This window comes from Vigna unguiculata, chromosome 11 (genome assembly GCF_037176805.1).
Source record: "Vigna unguiculata cultivar grain cowpea cultivar isolate G323 ecotype 2 chromosome 11, ASM3717680v1, whole genome shotgun sequence".
In the NCBI taxonomy this organism is placed as follows: domain Eukaryota; kingdom Viridiplantae; phylum Streptophyta; class Magnoliopsida; order Fabales; family Fabaceae; genus Vigna; species Vigna unguiculata.
In genome coordinates, this window is record NC_140802.1 from 29,582,906 (window position 1) to 29,591,004 (window position 8,099).

Consider the following 8,099-nt stretch of genomic DNA (forward strand, 5'->3'; position numbering starts at 1 on the left):
TGATTTAAGCTAAGAAGGGGAGGGGGCGGGGGGTTGAATTGGCTATTTGAAAACTTTTCGAAAGCTTAAACTTTTTTTCAATTAATCAACTAGACTAGAAAGTTAGAATGTAAAAGTAGCAGACCAGTACACTTTTGATCAGTTAAAAAAGAAAACAGTAGACTAATTTGTTCTTGAGGTATGAAACAGTTGATTAAAAAGACAAATCAATCGGCTAAAAGACTAGAAATTTATGCAGAATACAAAATTCGCATATTTAACTCAAACATGAATCTTTTACATGCAAGACCTTTTTCAATCAATGTTTCTAACTATTATACAACCTCAGATTGCACAAGAATGCATTGAAACACAGCAAGAAGTGGATTACTTAATTTTCTTGAGATTTTAAAGTGATTCAAAGTGAGTGAGATGAGAGAAAGAGAATTGCAAGTTGTTTTTATACTGGTTCACTTAATCACATAACTACATCCAGTTTACTAGGACAACCTGAGCCTGGTTTCCACTAAATTCAAAAGTTTTACAAATCAAACACCAAGATTAGACTTTTGAACAAAGAAACTTACAAAATTTTTGACTCACAAAAATCTAGACAACTACCCTACAAGAATCACAGTTACAGACCTGAAATCACATCAGGCAAACAACCAAAGGCACAAGAACATCCAAACATGATGGTGGTTCTCCCTAGCCAACCATATGATCTTCATGCACATGGCTTTATCAATTTTTTGCTTCAAACTTGCTTGTGCCAACAAATATAGGGTTAGGAAAGTCCTTTATTTCACCAGTAATGAAAGGTTCATCAACACCTTTGTGGTCAGACTCTAACGGTACTTCCTCAATAGACAAATCAACATAGCCATTGTGCTTCCCCTCAAAATTGATTTGTGTTTCATGCACGTCAGTAATGGGAGAATCACGCCCTATGGTTCACCACTTTCATCTCTTGCATCATCAACGGCCTTCTACTCCTCATCACATCCTTCTTCTAGAGACGTGCTTTAAAAATATCTTTACATCTTCTGCATTTGGTCTTTCATCTCCCATAGCAGCCTTACATTATCAAGCAACCTCTCTATCAATTCGTTTTTGTTATTGTTTTCAGCACGACCTGACTCCTCAGATAGAATGGGATTGTTTACTTCCTCCAACGTTAACCTCCAATCAAAAACAACCTGCAAATATTAACAAAATTCCATAAATTCACTTCCCGTACAAATTCTATTGAATGTGAAAATCAAACAGCATGGCTTTGTAGTAAAAACCACAAAAATAAGCAAGTAATTAGGTCCCTCATTACCAATTGCAAAGTAGCCAACAATTGGAATTTAAGGTTTATAGACTGACCCAAATACTCAATATCAATTGTTTTCACCTAAAAAATACTGTGTAAAACATATGTCATGGGTTTGCAAATATGAAGTTCGTACTATGCACATATGGCCATTGAAAGAAAACAGAATAAGCCAACCAAGTAAATCATCCCTGAATTAGTACTTGAGAAAAGGATATCATTGTCATAACATCAAACCATAGGGAAGCACTCATTAACTAAAAAGGATAAAAATATCTTAGTTAAAATTTTATTGCATCAAGAAAGCAATGAAGATCACCCCTACTAAGGTATTGTGCAACACATTTGAACTAGGAAGGCACTTATGCAGTCAAGACATGGCACATACCTTCATTTACATAATACTCAATAAGGTAATCCCTTAATATGGTAACTCCTAAATAAAAATTACATTGCCTAACTAATGTGCAAAAAAAAAAAACCAACATGGGTTGGCATATTTAGAGTATTAAGTGTTGACAAATGTGCATTTACTATGGTGAAAATGACACACAATGGGTTCGCAGTTCTAGACTCCCAACTTAGCACATCAATAATATAGGTCCTTCATTTCATTCATTAATGTACATTAATTGAAGTAGTTGGTCAATAACACACATTGAATGAATATAGCACTATATTTAGATAACCAAAAGTTACACAAATGTCAAAAACATGACAAACCTGGTTGTGTTCAAAGCACTTCGTAATATTCTCTCACCTCATCTTGACAACCGGCCAAGACAAAAATCGGGGTAAAACTACTTCACCGCTAATTTCTCCCAACGAAAGCCACCTTGCAGCCCAAACCTTCACACATTAAACAATAATTAATATAAGTCAAAACAAAAACATAATAACTATAATTCTAATTAAAACACATTTACCTGAACCACAGCCACTGAACCATATACAAATATGGTGTAGTCGTTTACCTTTTCACTAAAAACCTTGGATGACCGATTCAAAGAAGATATGAGAAAAATGTGTACAAATTTCTACCAACTATATTGTTGAAGGTTATAAAGGTTCTCTAATAACCTAAAGGGCATGTTGGTTACACTCCTAGAGGTGCTAGGGAAATAAAGTACAACAAAACATAAAACCACACAAAGACGGAAACGTTGTCAACATGCTTGTCTTCAATAACCAATGTCCTTATCCTTTCAATGATGTCCTTAATCTTGATTTCCTTATAAGGGAACAACAAACCAACTTCACCACACACATCAATATCAAAAATGACATCTTCATTTGATACATTCAACCCCAAACATATCAAGACATCTAAAGAACTTTATTGACCAAGTGTTGCCTCATAACCTCTCTTATCAGTGCACAATCTATACTTAACTCCTTTTATAGCCTCAAGCACCATGATAACGGTGTCAATTCAATTCATGAACGATGGGTACTTCTCAATACACCGTTGACTTCAACGGTGTACTTTGTTTGACATTTTTGTTCAATACGTACCTACTATAAATGAAAACAATTAAAAATTAAAACACAATAATCAACAACACTTGAAGATATAACTATTTCATGCAGCTACACAATATTTGACTCACATCCTTATCCACTACTACTTTCACATTACTCACTAATGATTTCCCTTTACTCATTAAAGCTTTCCTTTTATTGAATGATGCTTTCCCTGTACTCACTAAAGCTTTTCCTTTACTCACTGATGATCTCACTTTTTTCACTTCCTTTTCCACCTTTTGTACTGATGAATTCCTTTTTTGTTTAGTAGCCATTTAAGGGAACACCAATAAAGTACACTATGCACCTTCAAGCAAACACCAAAATGACAATGGAATTAGAATTTCTATACTCATTCAGTTAATCTCTTACAACACCTAACCACATAAGATGAAAACAATTACACAAATACATGACTGCAATATCTAACGTCACAAACTTAACCCAAGAACAAAGCTAAGAATTGAGAATGGAAGCACAATTTCTATACTCATTCAATTAATTTGCTATAACAACCAAGCACACAACACACAAATGATTACACAAATACATTACTGCAATAACTAACCTCAATAACATAATCTTATAACAAAGCTAAGTAGAAGAAATTCATAAACAACCATAAAAATAAACCCTAACCGATAAAAAGAAATTCCCAACACAAAACCATTCTTTGACCCACCTTTAAACAGAACTAGTAATCTAAACAAAAACGAACAAATTAATTGTACTTACCACAAACAAAGTTTCCAATAAGCAAACTCGATTTCTTTCGACGACGAAATCTAAACTCATGACCTAATGCCATCACACACATCACGCCACTACAAAATACAACAAAAATGGGTCATTTCCGCCAAATTTGATAACAACGATGAACCACAAACCTTTCGAACGCTAGGTAAAAGAAAAACCTTTCCACTAACACCAACAAAGGGGAAACGGACAAGCAAAGGGGTTTTCAGAGAAACACATGTTCAATATTTTGTGGACAGGTTGAAGAAGACTTGAGGTTGAAGAAGAAAAAGGCAGTTGAACACTTCAAAGGTTTGTAGACACCTGCTTCGTTCGGACATTTTTTTGTTTGAAACCATTTCCTTGTCAACATGGACGAACTTTCGCTAAAAATTAAATAAAATATAAAAACCACTGCCATATAACATTGTAAGATAAGTTGTCAACTTTTTTATTTCAACATATCATTTTCCATTCCTTTTAAGTTTATTTCTTCTTCTTATTCCTTTACGTGGTGCGGTGGTTTCAAGAATTTGAATTGTATAATCTTTTAACTGTTCTTGAGTGATTTGAGAAAATATGAGACTTGGCTCGTATATGTATTGCTTATTTGAATAAATCTTGATAAGTCTTTTAAGTTATTATTGAGTTAAGCTACAAATTCGTAATTCTGTAGAATTCCCAATATTTCATTCGACGGTTTTGATATTTTGATCCGTTGAATTACATTGCATTATTAATTATTTAATGAAATCAACATGTTATCCCTTATTTTAGTCGATTGAAAGTGTACAATCCAGTAGCAGTTGCATTCTAATCTTGTGGTTTTATTCAATTTAAAGGTGTTTTAAGTTTTCCAAAGTAACCAAAGTTTTTACAAAGCCAGTTCAACCCCCCTCATCTCCTTTTCTTGAAAATGAGCAAACAATGCTCTTTAAATAGAAACACAAAGGTGACGCTTCATATCCCATCCTTTCATCATTAACCATCAGATCTCCTCATATCCAATAATCAAGGATTTGCAACCTTTGATCTTCTCGAGGTAATTGGCTGACACATTGACAAAACCATAACCAATTGTCTTCATTCTTCAAGGATACATGTTAGTCAACCTCTTATTCTTTTCATTCCTCGAGGCTTGGGGCTACTATACCTATAGGCCAAAAACATGAAATTTTCTTTACATTCATGCATCCGATATCATCTTAGTCTGTCATGGCCTAGATCATCTTGGCTAGTAATGGTCTAGATCATCTTGGCTAGTAATGGCCTAGATCATCTCGGTTCATCAAGACTTTGAATCACAATGAGTTTGGGGGCTAGTGTCTTGTGTGAACCTGACACCATTTTGGCCCATTATAACAGAGTCATCTCAGCTTAAGATTGCCTAGATCATCTCAACCTCTAATAGCCCAGATCATCTCGGGCTATGATGCCTTAGATCTTCTCGGCCTATGATGGGCTAGATCATATTGGCCTTGTTACATAAATGTGACATAGGCTTAAGAGGAATTACACAAGTCATTAATCAAGATTAATTAAGGTAATCATTTGTGTGGTCTAGGTCCAATCAAGTAAGGGCCCATAAACTCAGTATAAATAGCACTATTCACGATGTAATTAATTACGTATTCATTATAATATTAAAGTTTTTAACGAAAACACTTACTTGATTAAGCTTTTGTGTGTCTTTTGCAAGCACACTTCCAATCGATTTGGGACAAGTATGAGATCTTGAAACAAGTTTAGTAGGAATTTGAGGAGTGAAGTCAAGGCTAAGAGAGCTTTTCAAGGAGTCTTTGCAAAGTATATAATATGTTTTGATTATATTATGTCTGTCTTATTTTTTATTAAAAAATATGTTATTGTAAAAATAATAATTTTCTCAATAAATACATGAAAGATTAAGAATGAATTTCATGAGAAAAAATATTTTTATATACATTTATAACCGGAGCAAAAGAACGAGAGGAGTGTTGAAATAAAAATTGATTTAGTATGTAAGTTATGTTGATAAAATATTAATAAATAGTTGGTTTAAGTTTTTGAAATACAAAGATAAATCAAAGCAACAATATTTTGTCTTTAGTGTCCTACTTATGTATGTAATTCAGTTGTTGTTTAAAGAAAATAAAAGTTCTAGTAATCTGTGTGAAATCTTTGAATATTTGAAAATGAAAAATTCATCAAATAATACGAATATAATATTTGAACCATCTTTCGCCCCCATGCCTCTGAAACAAAAAACAAATTTTAAAATTTTATCTAAAATATGCTAAGCAACATGTGTTTTCAATTTCAATGGCTTATATTTATAAAACAACACTTTTGTGAAAGTATTAACATGTTCTCACGTTTTCTCGAGTCAATTCATTAAGGAAGTAAATATATACACAAGTTATAAAACAAGCTATTAATTAGTTTATCTATTTAAAATTTCATAAATTTAATATTGTTGCATTGTTTAATATAATTTAATGTTGAATTTAATTTATTGTAATATAAAAAAATAATTAATTTAATTTTTAATGAAAAATAATTATATATCTATATATTTATTTTAAATTTGTCACAAAATCATAAGAATTGGACTCATGAAGAAGGAGAAAGAAAAAAAGTAGGAATGAGGGAGTTTTTCAGGTGAAAAATAATAAGAATAGTATATAAAATATAATTTGTTATAAAATAAATGAGAGAAAGAGAATAGAGAGTAGAAACTGATTTTCTGTGTGTCCTTTATCAATGGGAGAAGTCCCTATTTATATATACAAAAGGCAACCCAAGGGATACAACTCAATGGTTACAATACTAATGATAACATCAATAGAAATCAAATCATAGGTAATTGTTAGTTTATGAAAGCATAAATATAATGAACCCTAAGATAAATATACAGTTCTCAAATTCTCAAAAGACTAGAAGCGGAAGCGTACCTTATTATTAGGAATAGTAGATAAAAAAATGGTACCTGGTCCAATTGTAGAGCATCTAAGGGTTCCTCTAGATTTTCTCTCTTGATGGGGAGGGAGAGAAAAAGCAGGAATGATGTATATCGTGCTCACAGATGGGGACCATAACCCCTAATGTAACTACTATCACCTACTTGCTTAATTTCAATAATCCTAATTTTCCAACTTCATCAAATTAGAATATTGCTAGCATCTACACATTTAATATATCATGACATATATATATATATGCTCTTAGCCATAGATTTAATTAATTAGATCACTTAAATACTTTGGCTAATAATATAATGTCTCTAACACATTTAATTTTATATATATATATATATATATATATATATGTGTGTGTGTGTGTGTGTGTGTGTGTATGACCCAAATTGCTAACAATCTCCCACTAGTCACAAATATATATATATATATATATATATATATATATATATATGTATGTATATATGTATATATATATATATATATATATATATATATATATATATATATATATATATATATATATATATATATCCTTATAAATCCTTATAAATGTGTTAGACTTTATGAGCTCAAAATTGTCATTATATGCCTTGAGTATACTCAAAAGATTCTATCCGTTGATTACATCCGCATATAGAACCAAAATAGTTTTAATTGCATTAATCGCAACTAAACCTGACAATGATCATTAATGCTGACAAAACCAATGACATGGATTCATCATGACATGTGTAGCATGAAAATTACGTGAAGGTGATCAGTACACGTCTATTTTCAATTGGTCCTTAATTTATCTCAATGAGATTAATATAGTAACCTTAATATACATAGTGTAGTTTCTGAATAATATCCAAAGTTTCTCCAAAGACATTGCAGGCATGCATAAAACAAACATAGAACACTAAACACATAAAAGTGACTAACTCCGACTAAACCAAAGATTCCTCAAACAATAAAACACCCATATGAGCAATATGCTCATGAAAGACCATGATTGGAAGTACCTTAGTAAGAGGATTTTTCATCATGGAGTTTGTCCCTTATTGTTCTATATTGAAAATTGTCCACTTTGTACCTTATTGTTGTTAGAATACAACGCAATTGATTTATTGTCACAGTATAACTTATGTGGGCTTTCAATTACTTCATAATGTGCAGCCTTGCGACAAAATCCCTTAGTCATATTCCTTATTTGATGACTCATAACATCCTGCAAAATCTAAGTCAGAATACCTAATGATCTCTTATTGATCTGACTCCCTGTATGTGAGCATATAAACTTTTATTCTCTGAAAATACCTCATAACACCTTTGGCTACTTTCCAAATGATACTGCTTAAATATCTGCCTAATAGCCCAACTATGTATGCTACATCCAGATGAGTACATATTTGGATATATATCAAACTCTCTATGACTACATATTTGAACTTTCTCCCACTAAATTTGTGATACATACAATCATCAACAACATTCATCTCGAAACCAAATGAGAGAATCACTTGATGAAATTTGTGGTACCATTGATGAGATGCCTATTTTAGCCCATAAATGGATTCTATCAAATTGCAAACCATACTCTTTGA

At 32.0% G+C, this 8,099-nt stretch overlaps 1 long non-coding RNA gene across 1 annotated transcript; it reads right to left on the reverse strand.

Moving 5' to 3' along the window:
• Nucleotides 1-423: 423 nt before the first annotated feature.
• Nucleotides 424-2,281, reverse strand: LOC146881720 (uncharacterized). The gene is made up of 2 exons (XR_014986248.1): nucleotides 2,021-2,281; nucleotides 424-1,178 (listed from the first exon to the last, which is right to left on the reverse strand). It is a non-coding gene; the product is annotated as an uncharacterized LOC146881720 (long non-coding RNA).
• Between the last annotated feature and the right edge of the window lie 5,818 nt (nucleotides 2,282-8,099).